A 16,354-nucleotide genomic window follows, 5' to 3' on the forward strand; every position below is an offset into this window, starting at 1 on the left:
CTACATCTGCTTGATTAATATTGATTATATGGGTAGTACAAGAGTAGATCTACCACGAGATCGGAGAGGCTAAACCCTAGAAGCTAGCCTATGGTATGATTGTTGTTCTGTATGTTGTCCTACGGACTAAAACCCTCTGGTTTATATAGACACCGGAGAGGGTTAGGGTTACACCAAGTCAGTTACAATGGTAGGAGATCTATATATCCGTATCGCCAAGCTTGCCTTCCACGCCAAGGAAAGTCCCTTCCTGACACGGGACGAAGTCTTCAATCTTGTATCTTCATAGTCCAGGAGTCCGGCCGAAGGTATAGTCCGGCCATACAGACACCCCCTAATCCAGGACTCCCTCAATCACCATAGGGGAAACGAGGAAGGTTTCCAATGCACGAATCACTAGCATACATTTTCCTGTTTTACGCTACTTTGCAATATTTGCTAGTCGTTGCTTAATTGGTCGCGGAAACTATGGAAACCTTAGTCTTCCTGATATTATTATTTTGTTCCATGGGTTATTCTATGATAAATCTGTGAGTATGTGCGGTATTATTGCTAAACGGTTGAGTCTGAACCGTACAAAGATCCCCATCTTTAGTGGTATCTATGCTTCATGCCTAGATGCACATTTTAACATACCTATTAGGCATTATGAGAAGGAAGAAAAATTGTTGCCTCGTGTTTATTTAGATTATAAGAGTATGGTAGCACATGATTTCATTATAAAGAACAGGGAAGGGAAGCTTAAATACAAATTGTTATTTGATAAACATCACCCACAGACTATTACCTTGCCTGCTCCTTCCTTGTTTGATTTATCTTCAGGCCAGTACCTCGTCTCGCCGGAGGACATTCACGCCTACCGGAACCCTGCACCAGCCATAGAGCCAGAGCCGGAACCACAAGTTGATCCTCCACGACAGTCTAATTACCATTGGGATCCGGAGATGATTGCCAATTAGTGGCAGTCAGAGTCTTCTTTATCGCAGTACGACCCCAACTACTATTATGGATATCCGCCAGGCCAGCCGTGGCCATAGACCAACTTAGGCCGAGAGCCTAAGCTTGGGGGAGTATGTATTTCCCACCGACATTACATTTATGTTCACACACTCATTGCTAGATGTCGGTGCTCATATGTTTTCATTGTATCATCCCTGCTAGTTTATTTCCTTTTTATGCTTTCTTCTTGTGTGTTTAATAAACCTTAAGAAAAACCAAAAAAAATTAGTTGTAGCTTTTAATTAGGTTACTTTCCATGCTTGTAGTAGTAATTAAAAAGAAAACCCAAAAAGATTTCCTGTTCTTCTTTTGCTTGTTGGGAGATTTCCCGTGTAAATAGTTTTATTTCTTTTCTTTTCTTTGGGGTCGATAGGAGAAGACCATGATTAAATTGTTGAAGTGGCTCTTATATGCATAATTGTTGATCTGACAAAAGAGCCCATATTGCCTTGTCTTCTCCTCTTTATTGAATGCTTGCAGATTCCAGCTTAGTCCAATGCGCGCGCACTATTCTTATTATTCACATCGTTCGGTCTTGCAAGTGAAAGGCAATTATGACGATATAAGATGGATTGACTGAGATGAGAAAAGCTGGTATGAACTCGACCTTTTTTGTTTTTGTAAATATGATTAGTTCATCATTCCTGATTCAGCCTATTATGAATAAACATGTTTGCAATCACAACTAGAGATCATAGTTTCTTGTGCCACGCTTGATTAGCTATGAGTTTAATGGTTTACCTTGCGTGCCAACATGCTATTAAAATGGTTATGATGTGTTATGATAGGGTGGTATCCTCCTCTAAATGATTTAAGTGACTTGACTTGGCGCATGTTCACGCATGTAGTTGAAACAAAATCAACATAGCCTTCATGATATTTATGTTCATGGTGGATTATATCCTACTCATGCTTGCATTCGGTGTTGATTACTTTTAATGCATGTTCATGACTGTTGTCGCTCTCTAGCTGGTTGCTTCCCAGTCTTTTGCGAGCCTTCACCTGTACTAAGTGGGAATACTGCTTGTGCATCCAATCCCTTAAACACCAAAGTTATTCCATATGAGTCCACCATACCTACCTATATACGGTATCTACCTGCCGTTCCAAGTAAATTTGTATGTGCCAAACTCTAAACCTTCAAATAAATATCCTGTTTTGTATGCTCAAATAGCTCAGGTATCAACTAGGGATGTCCGTATCTTCCATGTTAGGTGGGTTATTCTCAAGAGGAGTGGACTCCGCTCCTCACTCACGAGAAAAATGGCTGGTCACCGGGATGCCCAGTCCCATGCTTTATGCAAACTAAATCAAAATAATTGCAAACAAAACTCCCCCTGGGACTCTTCTTAGTTGGACGCACTCGTTGTTTCGAGCAAGCCATGGATTGATGCTTGTTGGTGGAAGGGGGAGTATAAACTTTACCATTCTGTTTGGGAACCGCCTATAATGTGTGTAGCATGGAAGATATCGCCATCTCTTGGTTGTTATGTTGACAATGAAAGCATACCGCTCAAAATATTATTCATATCTATTTCAAAACCGAGCTCTGACACCTCTACAAATCCCTGCTTCCCTCTGCGAAGGGCCTATCTATTTACTTTTATGCTGAATCATCATCCTCTTATTAAAAAGCACCAGTTGGAGAGCACTGCTGTCATTTGCATTCATTACTATTAGTTTACATTGAGTATGACTTGACTGGATCTCTTTTACCATGAATTACAATGTCTAGTCAGTCCTTGATCTTTAAAGGTGCTCTGCATTTATGTTTTGCGGTCTCAGAAAAGGCTAGCGAGATACCATCTTGTTATATCATATTATGATTATTTTGAGAAAGTGTTGTCATCCAAGATTTATTATTATTGCTCGCTAGTTGATTATGCCATTGATATGAGTAAGCTTGAGACCTATGCGTTATTGTGAATATGGTTAGTTCATAATCTTTGCTGAAAACTTGAATGCTGGCTTTACATATTTACAACAACAAGAGCAAACATAATTTGTAAAAGTTTTTCTTTATCACTTTCAGTTTGTCAACTGAATTGCTTGAGGACAAGCAAAGGTTTAAGCTTGGGGGAGTTGATACGTCTCCATCGTATCTACTTTTCCAAACACTTTTGCTCTTGTTTTGGACTCTAACTTGCATGATTTGAATGGAACTAACCCGGACTGACGCTGTTTCAGCAGAATTACCATGGTGTTATTTATGTGTAGAAACAAAAGTTCTCAGAATGACCTAAAACTTCACGGAACATCTTTTCGGAAAATATAAAAAATACCTGCAAAAGATGAAGACCAGGGGGGCCACCACCTGTCCATCAGGGTGGGGGCGTGCCTGCCCCCCTAGGGCGCTCCCCTACCTCGTGGGCCCCCTGGAGCTCCTCCGACCTCAAGACCAACTCTATATATTTGCTTTCGGGGGGAAAAATCAGAGAGAAGGATTCATCGCGTTTTACGATACGAAGCCGCCGCCAAGCCCTAAAACCTCTCAGGAGGGCTGATCTGGAGTCCGTTCGGGGCTCCGGAGAGGGGAATCCGTCGCCATCGTCATCATCAACCATCCTCCATCACCAATTTCATGATGCTCACCGCCATGAGTGAGTAATTCCATCGTAGACTTGCTGGATGGTGATGGGTTTGATGATATCTATCATGTAATCGAGTTAGTTTTGTTAGGGTTTGATCCCTGGTATCCACTATGTTCTGAGATTGATGTTGCTATGACTTTGCTATGCTTAATGCTTGTCACTATGGCCTGAGTGCCATGATTTCAGATCTGAACCTATTATGTTTTCATCAATATATGAGAGTTATTGATCCTATCTTGCAAGTCTATAGTCACCTATTATGTGTTATGATCCGTTAACCCTGAAGTGACAATAATCGGGATACTTACCGGTGATGACCATAGTTTGAGGAGTTCATGTATTCACTATGTTTTAATGCTTTGTTCCGGTACTCTATTAAAAGGAGGCCTTAATATCCCTTAGTTTCCGTAAGGACCCCGCTGCCACGGGAGGGTTGGACAAAATATGTCATGCAATTTCTTTTCCATAAGCACGTATGACTATATTCAGAATACATGCCTACATTACATTAATGAACTGGAGCTAGTTCTGTGTCACCCTAGGTTATGATTGTTACATGATGAACCGCATCCGGCATAATTCTCCATCACTGATCCATTGCCTACGAGCTTTCCACATATTGTTCTTCGCTTATTTACTTTTCCGTTGCTATTACTATCATCACTACAAAGTACCAAAAACATTACTTTTGCTACCGTTACCACTACTATCATACTACTTTGCTACTAAACACTTTGCTGCAGATATTAAGTTTCCAGGTGTGGTTGAATTGATAACTCAGCTGCTAATACTTGAGAATACTCTTTGGCTCCCCTTGTGTCGAATCAATAAATTTGGGTTGAATACTCTACCCACGAAAACTGTTGCGATCCCCTATACTTGTGGGTTCTCAGCTATCGGTGTTCTGGGAACGGGGGTCCCCAGACTTGCCTGCCTGCGGCCTGTGGCGTGGCTCAAGTGGGGGCCCAGCACGGCCCATCTTCATCAACTCAAGCTCAAGACCCTCGCGAGGGGCCAAGCCTCGCGGGCAGACGACAGAAAGCTTCCTTAGAGGCAGCCTCATCAGGTAGGCTCACGAGGAGGCGGAGAGATCAAGGCAGGGGTACCTCGCGAGGAGCCCGTGACACAAGCCATGACGATTGAGACCAGGTGGGCGCCAGCCTGCGCAGTGTCCTTGTTTCCCTTTTGGTGCCAAGGGGGCAAGCACAGGCCAAGGCATCGGGCAAAGGTTACCATTCTGGTGCAACGAGACCAAGACCAGCAAAGCGGCAAGAAGGAGGTCACCGTGGAGCCCAAGACGGCGTCATCACCAGTGCTTTTGGCAGCCGAAGACCACCTTTGGTCAGGATAACTTGTACTAGATGTTCCCCTTCAAAATGGCCAATTGTTGGCGCCCTTCCCGCTCATTATTTGGGGAGAGGCCTAGGGCCCCTATAAATAGAGCTAGCCACCACAGAGTATGGGGGATAGATAGAGATTGAGAGAGGAGATAGAGAGCTAGAGATCTGGTAGAACCCCAGTAGAGAGAGAGAGAGAGGCGATTGAACTCACCAAAGCAGTTCATCGCACCAGCTCAAGAACACCTCTCGTGAGGCTGTTCTTCCCTTGTACTGTCCATCATCAACAGCTGAGGCAATCCACCACACCACACACCGGAGTAGGGTATTACACCACAACGGTGGCCCGAACCAGTATAAACCTCGTGTCCTTTGCGTTGTTCGTTGTTTCCAGCTTAGATCATGCGAGGAGATTGGACGTAGATCGGTACAAGAGAGATCTCCGCGCGCACCCCAGTGTTCGAACCTCAAGGGTCTGCCGGAACCCGAAATCCGACATTTGGCGTGCCAGGTAGGGGTGCGCCGGAATCCTTCTTCCTCTGCATCGTGTTCCGTCGCCTCGCCATTTAGATGTCAAGCGACCTGGCTACCAACGCCGACCGCTGGGCAGCGTGGCCCGCCCACGCCGTGTCGTCGGCCCAGGGCGACCTCAACCTTGCGCCTTAGGCAGCCCGCACTCTGCAGGGCGCAGCGGGGCGCGGGGGACGCGGCCAGACGCCACCTGCCCTCACACCACGGCAGGTGCGGGCCGCAGCAAGGGCCTCAATCCACGCCGCGGCCACGGTGCCGTACACCCGACGGGAGCAAGCGAACTCCAGGGCCGCACTCACGGTGGCCCGAGAGCTACTACGGTGCCGGCTGCTAGAGGGTGGCCGCGACGTGTTGCTAGAGCGAGTAGCTGAGCTCCTGGACGCTGCCGCCTCGGGAACACCTCCTTTCTATGTCCAGCTGCCACCCCAGACCCAAGGCGGGCCCTATTGCGGCGTCGTGCGTGCGCACGCAACTTCCAGCAGACTCCAGGGCCCGTTCAGCGTCAACACCTCCGCCGACACCGGGCGACAAGTCACGCCGGCCTCTTCTCAGGCCAGCGAAGGGGTGCACGCCGCGGCCTTCGGCCTCGGCGGACCGCCGCGCCATCACCCCCAAGACGATGCTCCAAGCCAGGCTGCGTGGCATACAGGGTGCTACGGCGAGGCGCATGGGGCGGTAGCCCCTGAAGCTTATGTGCCCCGCATGGTGGATCAGGGGTGCGCACTGGAAGAAGATCATAACTCATTCCTCGGACCAAGCTGGGGCGAGGAGACGCCAGGAGCTGAGCTCTTTCAGGAACCCCAGGAGAGCCTCGACAACCACACCGGCGGCAGCAACTATTGGGTACCACTCATCCCTCAAGAGCAAGCTTATGCTAACCATGGGTCGCAGGAGATACAGGTCGCTGCAGCAGGTGGCTGTCCCAATTCTGCAGCCTCATACCCCTCAGGAGGAGGGCGCAGGGGGCTGCAGGAGAGGGGCCGAGATTCCGGTTCGTCCCCACGGTGGTCGGAGCAAGGCGTTCTCAGGAGGTAGGCCCTCTGCCGGGGAGGTGCCCCAAGGCCTGCCCCCGGTAGGGGACCCATGGTCGTCGGGGGAACCGCTGGCGACCGCTCTGCCCCATTGGTGTCGTCCTTGGTTTCCGGTCGCCGCCGATGGTAGCGGAGTGAGGCGCAAGGCGGGGCCCTCGTTTGGCGATATGAAGCAAGGCTGGTACCTGTGAAGAAGGCCCAGTGCCTGTGAAGCTCACCGCCCATGACACTCTCACATAATAATGAGTGGGGCTGTACACGCCCCGGAGTCTCCGGAGAGCCGCCCTCGGGCCTCGAGGGCTCCCGCCCACGCCCAGTGGCAGCACTTAGCTCCGCGCTGGTGAGAAGACGTCGAAGACTAGACTAAGTGCCGGACGCGGCCTTTTGCTTTTGCCTTTCCTTGTTGACAAAGTTCTTCGATTTGGATTTAAGTTAGATTTGAGCTCGATGCTTGCGTGTGTTTGGGGGAAGGGGTGTTTAGTCTCGTTCGAGCAATCTCTCGCGTTCTGGTTTCGGCTTTGTGTCCTAAGTTAGCATCGGCTACCCCCCCTTGCAAGCCCCTCGCGAGCCGGGCCGGGCCAGGCACGTTTACAACCAGGACCGCTGTTACCGCACCCTTTCCGGAGGTTTTCATCACGGAATCTACAAGTTAATTAGAGGACACCCGAGGTGCGGCGGCCCCCGCAGGCCCGCTCAGGACTCGTCGGGGTCGGAAGGTACACAAGTCAGCTAACCCATCACCGGGCCAGCGGCTAAGTTCACGCGCAACGTTATGCTTACCAGAGTACTAATTGCAAACCTTTACATGAGGGGCTTCCCCTCCCAAAATGCTCTTACATTCTTCAGGGCCAAGCCCGAACCTTCTTCGTGTAGGATAAACAACAGTGACATGCGGTCAGTCGGACATATCACTCACCGCGTCTCCTGGGGCATCCTCGGAAGCATCGCTGGCGTTGCTGGCATTGTCGCCGCCGCTGCCAGCATCTCCGTCAGCGCCAGGCTCATCCACAACGCCTCCTTCATTGGCGGCCATGACCACGCCATCATCATCAGACGCAAAGGCCCCGACGAGGGCATCCACATTGTCCTCCACCCATCGCGCCAGGTCGCCCCGGACGGCTATGGGCACGGGTGCGATGGCAGCGTCGAAGTCGAAATGGGGGTCCCTGCCCAGCAGATAGCTGAAGACGCGGGAGAAGGCACGCCTGAGGAAGGCTCGGCTCCTCTCTTCGACAAGCCAACGGGACCTCTCGGAGCGGTTCTCCAAGAGCGTCACCACATCGGTGAAAAATGGAGGTTGCCGGCGTAGCTGACCTCGTGCGGCTCCTTAGCGGCAGCCTCGCAGATGTTGCCCAAAGCTGTGTTGGCCCTCTCTTTGAGCGTTTGAAGCATGGGGGCATGCTCATGCTCCAGAACCCGCTGCCGACGGATCTCGTCCTCATTCCGCTGCGTGATGGCCTCGGCGTCATCAACCCTTTGTTGGAGAAGAAGTTGCTCGGCCCGGGAAGAGGACAGCTCCGCCTGTGCCGCGCCGAGGGCAGCTACGGAGGAGTCTGCACACCGCGCCACTTTGGCCAGTTTGGCCTTGAGGGTTGCGGTCCTGCTCTCGGCCTCGGCCTTGATCAGCCCCAACCTCATCTCGTATTCACGCTCGAAGGCTGAGCGAGCCTCCGCCACATGGCGATCGACTTCTTCCTAGGCCTGGGCTTCGCGCGCGGCAACGTCATCCTCCGCCCGAGCCACCAGGCGCTCCCTCGTCTCCAACCGCTCAAGGTCAAGATTGTGCTCGGCGACCTCCAGCGTCAGTGCCTCCTCACACTTCAGAAGCTCCTCCCGGTCAACAGAGGCCCCCTCCATCGACTCAAGGGCCGCCTGGCGCAGTTCCACTTGCTGCTCCAGGGAGTTGCTCCAGGCTTGGAGCTCCCATGCGCGCTCCTCCGCATCCTTCCGCCGCTGGTCTGCTTCCCGAGCCTCCTCGACGGCCTGGGAGCAGGCCTCCCGCGAGGCTACCAGCGACGCTTCGGCCTTCACGTTGTCGAGATCACGTTGGTGACATGCGAGGGCGACGGCTACCTTTAGTCTACGCCTCGCCTCAGCAAGGCGCAAACCTTCGGCCTCGAGGCGCGCATCCTCGTTAGCAAGCTCTGCCCCGATCAGGCTCACCGCATCCGCCGCCCTCTGGAGGAACTCTTCATGAAGGGCGCATCACTCTCGAGCGCGCCTGAGCACGTCTTCCACATCACCCTCTTCCACCAGAGCATGCGGAGGGCCCCAAGGCGGCAGGCCCCCTCCCGGCGCGGGGCTGGGGGCTGGCGCCCTAGCCATCGCCAAACGCACCTCTCTGGGAATCCGGCCTGGCGTTGGTCCACCCACGAAGGAGGAGCCAAAGACAAACTTCAGCCATTCACCATCTATGATCAAAGGAGGAATGCGGGGCAAGCCAGATGTGCCCCAGGAGGACTCATGAAGAAAGGACAGCGGGCACGTAGGCTCGAGGTGCCCTATGGAATGGACCACTCCACCAACCAGTCTGGCAGCAGGGGTGCCGCTCGAGCTCGGCGAGCCCAGGGCCAGCGGAGAAGGCGAAGCTTGGGGGGATGGCTCCCGGGCTGACTCGGCGAGTTTCGCAGGGCAGAGCCTGAAAGGGCCACAATCAGTCGCAGGGATAGCAAAGTAAATGAGCAAGGAAAGAAGAAGACTCACTCGTCCATGGCAAAGTACTTCCTGCGCTTCAACAAGCGGCAAGGGCGGTCTTGCCACCCAAGGCCTCCTTCCTCTTGCAGAGGGCCTCGAAGTCTACGCGGAACTGACCTAAGCGCTCGGCGCAGGGGTCGGCCTCTGGTGCGGAAGAAGCGTCAAGATGATCAGCGCTGGAGGAGTCAGCCTGGGGGGCGCCGTCAGGCGTCGCCTCACAAGGAACGGCTGGGGCCTCAGGAGCCCCGGCCTCAGGAACCATAGGCCGTGACTCCACACCTGCCGCCGCTCCAGGGCGGGCCTCGGGAGACGCCACCTTCGAGGCTTCTCGCGGTGTCGGCACCTCGACATCGGTCGCCTCAACTCTCGCCGGTTCTCGTCTCCCCGCCCTGTCGCCCGAGGAAGGACCGCTGTGGGTGGCAGGGGAAGCAACCACGACGGCTGGGTTCTCGCGGGGCCCCATGAAGACAGCCGGGCGCAGTCCCCACTTGTCGAAGCTGGGCATCTGCCTCACAAAATCAGCCCTGTCGGAGCAAAGATACAAGAGGACACCATTGCTCCGAAGGCTGCCTGGGGAAGGATCGCTAGTCAAGACCCTGAGCACCGTCCGCAGCACTTCAGGCGCCAAGTCCTCCTCCTGAAGCCGCATGCGGTCTCTATGCCCCGCAAAGTCCCACATCTGGCGAGAGTGGCGTTGGAGAGGAGCAATGCGACATTGAAGGAACTCCTTCACCACCTTGGGCGCTGACACATTGAGCACCCTCAAACTCTAAAAGCGGCGCCAGACGAAGGCGAGCCGGGGGCTCGTGAGCACCTCATGATCCCAGCCTGGGTTGGGAACAGCAGGCAAGGTCTGGTGCGAGAGCAAAGGGTTGGGTACTCCGACGTCCACATATAGCCATCACTCTCTGAACCTGGCCTTAGGAGAAGGAAGGCCGAAGTCAATCCCTGAAGCGGCCGTCTCTGGCACGGCGAAGAAGCTCACACACCCTGAGCACTGAGTGGGGTCGCTCAGGCGCAAGGAAAAGAAGTGGCGCAGCAGGGCAACGGAAGGAGGAATGCCTATCATCGTCTTGCAAACAAAAGCAAAGATAGCCAGAAGAGCAATGGACTCCGGCCCGAGGTGCATCATGCGGATCTGATAATGGGAAAGCACCGCATTGAAGAAGGCGGAAAAGGGGGGAACCAGACCCGCCCATAGGGCATTAGTGAAGAATCGGACCTCTGTGACGATCCTATCAAGGGAGGCATGGGACACAGGCCAGACTGTGGTCCTGCCGCACTCATTGAAGATCATGGCAAGGGCGGAGCGGACCTTGTTCAAAGCTTCTGGATTGAGTATGATCGACCGAGCAACAGCGGGGCCCGCCGCCGGAGGTGTGCGGGGCGAAGGCGCGGGCTTCTTTCCCCTTCCTTTCTTCATCGGCACCATGGCGGTGAAGAGAGGTAAGAACTCGAGCCGGGTTGGCGGCGGAGGCTGGAGCTCGAAGAGGAAGGAAAGGTAGGAGGCGAGCGAGCAGCGGAAAGGAGGAACAACTGTGTGCAACTGCGGGTCCGCTTAGCCGGGCACGCAACAAGGTGTCGTGGGGAAGCACAGATGCCCACGTCCAATCAATCGCCATGCGGCGCCCGAGGCCGCAGGCTTTTTGGGCCCGCGGCGCTTCGCGCTTGCCCCTTCGCTTCCCTGCTAGGCCAAGCCCGGGCGCGCCTTGGGCCCGGGGGCTACTATCGGCGTTCTGGGAACGGGGGTCCCCAGACTTGCCTGCCTGCGGCCTACGGCGTGGCTCAAGTGGGGGCCCAGCACGGCCCATCTTCATCAGCTAAAGCTCAAGACCCTCGCGAGGGGCCAAGCCTCGCGGGGCAGACGACATAAAGCTTCCTCAGAGGCAGCCTCATCAGGCAGGCTCGCGAGGAGGTGGAGAGATCCAGGCAGGGGTACCTCGCGAGGAGCCCGTGACGCAATCCATGACGATCGAGACCAGGCGGGCACCGGCCTGCGCAATGTCCTTGTTTCCCTTTTGGTGCAAAGGGGGCAAGCACATGCCAAGGCATCGGGCAAAGGTTACCATTCCGGTGCAACAAGACCAAGACTAGCAGAGCAGCGGGAAGGAGGTCACCGTGGAGCCCAAGACGGCGTCATCACCAGTGCTTTTGGTAGCCGAAGACCACCTTTGGCCAGGATAACTTGTACTAGATGTTCCCCTTCAAAATGGCCAATTGTTGGCGCCCTTCCCGCTCATTATTTGGGGAAAGGCCCAGGGCCCCTCTAAATAGAGCTAGCCACCACAGAGTATGGGGGATGGATAGAGATTGAGAGAGGAGATAGAGAGCTAGAGATCTGGTAGAACCCCAGCAGAGAGAGAGGCGACTGAACTCACCAAAGCAGTTCATCGCACCAGCTCAAGAACACCTCTCACGAGGTTGTTCTTCCCTTGTATTGTCCATCATCAGCCCCTGAGGCAATCCACCACACCACACACTGGAGTAGGGTATTACACCACAACGGTGGCCCGAACCAGTATAAACCTCGTGTCCTTTGTGTTGTTTGTTGTTTCCAGCTTAGATCATGCGAGGAGATTGGACGTAGATCGGTAGGGGAGAGATCTCCGCGCGCACCCTAGTGTTCGAACCTCAAGGGTCTGCCGGAACCCAAAATCCGACATTAGCCTTCACGAAGCGTTTCCACAGCGTCATATTTGCAAGAAGGAGGTGCGGGAATGGGGTCGGAATTCGTGGATTTGGGGGTTGCCAGCACTGGAGTAGACGAGCCGGTGAAGCTTAAGGAGGGAGACTTAAATAGACCCAGATATTTTCATCGCAAACGGTTCCTCGAAAACAACTGTGTGTGATGTTGTAGATATTTTTTATTAGCTGTGGAAGACAAATTTGGATGGTGTGTTTAAATCTATGAGAAATTTTGTAGTACTAATACAACTGTCATGTCAAATTTTGGAAAATTTCAGGGGTCATTTGACCTTTTAAGACATTTAAGTGATTTTCTAGCCATTTAATGACCATAATTGAAATCTGAACTACATGTACATGCAACAACTAACCATAATGGTTTGAAAACTCATATTTTGTGTACTTGTGGGCGATTTAATCCCATGTGCAGTAAATTGGAAGGAATTTTCAAACATATTGGTCTCAAGGATATGACACAATTAAGCATGGGGTGACATGGCATTTTAATTCCAAAAAATTTAAAAAAAATCAGAAACACATGAAACCTTGGTCGATATAATTTCATGCCACCAAGATGATGTGGAAAAAAATTGGGCATGTTTGACGAAAGTTTGGACACACACCCCTCACAAACTGGAGCAACTCACTAGAAGGCTCGTGGTTCCGAGAGGGAAAAATGCATGTTTGATGACGAACGGGAGATAGCTTCCTCTTACGGCCTTCAATTTTTTTTCTATGTTTAACATGCACTACTACAACTGTACTGTGAAATTTTGGAAAATTCTTGGGGTCATTTGACATTTGAAAGACATTTAAGTGATTTTCTAGCCATTTAATTCAAATTTCAACTACATCTACATGCAACGCCTAACCATAATGGTTTGACAATCATATTTGTGTACTTGTATGCAAGTTAATTCCATGTGCTGTAAATTAGAATGAATTTTCAAACATATTTGTCTCACGACATGGACACATGCATATGTATGCATGGAATGACATGGCATTTTAATTCCAAAAAAATAAAAAATATCAGAAACACATGAAACCTTGGTTGATGTAATGTCATGCCACCAAGATGATATGGTAAAAAAATTGGCATGTTTGATGAAAGTTTGGACAAACACCCCTCACAAACCAGAGTAACTCACTAGAAGGCTCGTGGTTATGAGAGGGGACAATGCATGTTTGATGACGAACAGGAGATAGCTTCCTCTTATGGCCTTCAATTTTTTTCTACGTCTAACGTGCACTACTACAACTGTAATGTGAAATTTTTGAAAATTCTAGGAGTCATTTGACCTTTTAAAAATTTAAGTTATTTTCTAGCCATTTAATGACCGTAATTCAAATTTGAACTACATCTACATGCAACGCCTAACCAAAACGGTTTGAAAAATCATATATGTGTACTTGTGTGCAAGTTAATTCCATGTGTAGTAAATTAGAAGGAATTTTCAAACATATTGGTCTCACGACATGGACACGTGCAAATGTATGCATGGAGTGACATGGCATTTTAATTCCAAAAAATAAAAAAAATGATCAGAAAAACATGAAACCTTGGTTGATTTAATGTCATGCCACCAAGATGATGTGGTAAATTTTTTTGCCTGTTTGACGAAAGTTTTGACACACACCCCTCGCAAACCGGAGCAACTCACTAGAAGGTTCGTGGTTCCTAGAGGGAACAATGCATGTTTGATGACGAACGGGAGATAGCTTCCTCTTACGGCGTTCATTTTTTTTTCTACGTCTAACGTGCACTAATACAACTATCGTGTGAATTTTTTTAAAATTTCAGGGGTCATTTGACCTTTTAAAGACATTTAAATGATTTTCTAACCATTTAATGACTGTAATTCAAATTTGAACTACATCCACATGCAATGCCTAACCATAACGGTTTGAAAAATCATATTTTTGTGTACTTGTGTGCGACTTAAATACATGTGCCGTAAATTAGAAGGAATTTTCAAACATATTGGTCTCAAGGCATGGGCAAACATGCATGGAGTAGCATGGCATTTTAATTCCTAAAATTTAAAAATGATCAGAAAAACATGAAACCTTCTTGATTTAATGTCATGCCACCAAGATGATGTGGTAAAAAATTGGCCTGTTTGACGAAAGTTTGGACACACACCCCTCACAAACCGGAGCAACACACTAGAAGGCTCGTGGTTCCTGATACGTCTTCAACGTATCTATAATTTTTGATTGCTCCATGCTATATTATCTACTATTTTGGACATTATTGGGCTTTATTATCCACTTTTATATTATTTTTGGGACTAACCTATTAACCGGAGGCCCAGCTCAGAATTGCTATTTTTTTGCCTATTTCAGTGTTTCGGATAAACAAAATATCAAACGGAGTCCAAACGGAATGAAACCTTCGGAAACGTGATTTTCTCATCAGATAAGATCCAGGAGACTTGGACCCTTCGTCAAGAAAGCCACGAGGCGGTCACAAGGGTGGAGGGCGCCCCCTAGGGCATGCCCCCCTGCCTCGTGGGCCCCTCAAAACTCCACCGACGTACTCCTTCCTCCTATATATACCTACGTACCCCCAAACGATCGGGGACGGAGCCAAAAAACTTAATTCCACCTCCGCAACTTTCTGTATCCACGAGATCCCATCTTGGGGCCTATTCCAGAGCTCCGCCGGAAGGGGCATCGATCACGAAGGGCTTCTACATCATCATCCAAGCCCCTCCGATGAAGTGTGAGTAGTTTACTTCAGACCTACGGGTCCATAGTTAGTAGCTAGATGGCTTCTTCTCTCTTTTTGGATCTCAATACAATGTTATCCCCCTCTCTTGTGGAGATCTATTTGATGTAATCTTCTTTTTGCGGTGTGTTTGTTGAGACCGATGAATTGTTGGTTTATGATCAAGTCTATCTATGAATAATATTTGAATCTTCTCTGAATTCTTTTATGTATGATTGGTTATCTTTGCAAGTCTCTTCGAATTATCAGTTTGATTTGGCCTACTAGATTGGTTGGTCTTGCCATGGGAGAAGTGCTTAGCTTTGGGTTCGATCTTGCGGTGCCCTTTCCCAGTGACAGAAGGGGCAGCAAGGCACGTATTGTATTGTTGCCATCGAGGATAACAAGATGGGTTTTTTATCATATTGCATGAAACTATCCCTCTACATCATGTCATCTTGCTTAAGGCATTACTCTGTTTTAACTTAATACTCTAGATGCATGCTGGATAGCGGTCGATGAGTGGAGTAATAGTAGTAGATGCAGGCAGGAGTCGGTCTACTTCTCTCGGACGTGATACCTATATACATGATCATACCTAGATATTCTCATAACTATGCTCAATTTTGTCAATTGCTCAACAGTAATTTGTTCACCCACCGTAGAATACTTATGCTATTGAGAGAAGCCACTAGTGAAACCTATGGCCCCCGGGTCTCTTTTTCATCGTATCAATCTCCATCACTTTATTATTGCTTTGCTTTTACTTTTTACTTTGCATCTCTATACCAAAAATACCAAAAATATTATTTACCATCTCTATCAGATCTCACTTTCGTAAGTGACCGTGAAGGGATTGACAACCCCTAAGCATGTTGGTTGCATTGAGCTATTGTTTTTGTGTAGGTACGAGGGACTCACGTGTAGCCTCCTACTGGATTGATACCTTGGTTCTCAAAAACTGAGGGAAATACTTACGCTACTTTGCTGCATCATCCTCTCCTCTTTGAGGAAATCCAACGCAGTGCTCAAGAGGTAGCAAGAAGAATTTCTGGCGCCGTTGCCGGGGAGGTCTACACAAAAGTCAACATACCAAGTACCCATCACAATCCCTATCTCCCGCATTACATTATTTTCCATTTGCCTCTCGTTTCCTCTCCCCCACTTCACCCTTGCCGTTTTATTCGCCCTCTCTATCTCTCTATCCTCTCTCTCTATTTGCCTCTTTTTGCCAGTTTCTTCTTTGCTCGTATGGTTGGAGTAGTTTTTATTTATTACTAAACAGAGAACCTAAGATCTATGGATCCTCATCCACTTGCTAATCTTTTTAAGAGATCCAATTATGATGAACCAATTGCTAGTGCGTTTTGTGCACTAGATTATCTTTATGAAGTTTTGCTTGAAATTCGTAAATCTGAAAAGTGTGATGAATTACTTTATGAAGTGATTTATGATACATCTTTGAATAAAAAGCATGATTGCAATGATTTTACTATAAATTCTATTAATGTCAATTGTGCTAATAATATGCAAAACCCTAAGCTTGGGGATGCTAGTTTTGCTATGTCCTCTACTTGTTGCAATGATCATGATTGGGGTGATTCTTCTTTTGATCTTGAAAATTTATTTAAACCCCATGATGAATATGAGATTGATTATAATGTTTGCGATAATACTGAAAGTGGGTTTGGAAGAATGCCAACTTTAGATCCCACATATTTGGAGAATGTTCAATCTTATGAAGTTTTTGATAAAAGTGGGTTTGGAAAGGTC

This window comes from Triticum aestivum, chromosome 7A, assembly GCF_018294505.1.
Source record: "Triticum aestivum cultivar Chinese Spring chromosome 7A, IWGSC CS RefSeq v2.1, whole genome shotgun sequence".
NCBI lineage: Eukaryota > Viridiplantae > Streptophyta > Magnoliopsida > Poales > Poaceae > Triticum > Triticum aestivum.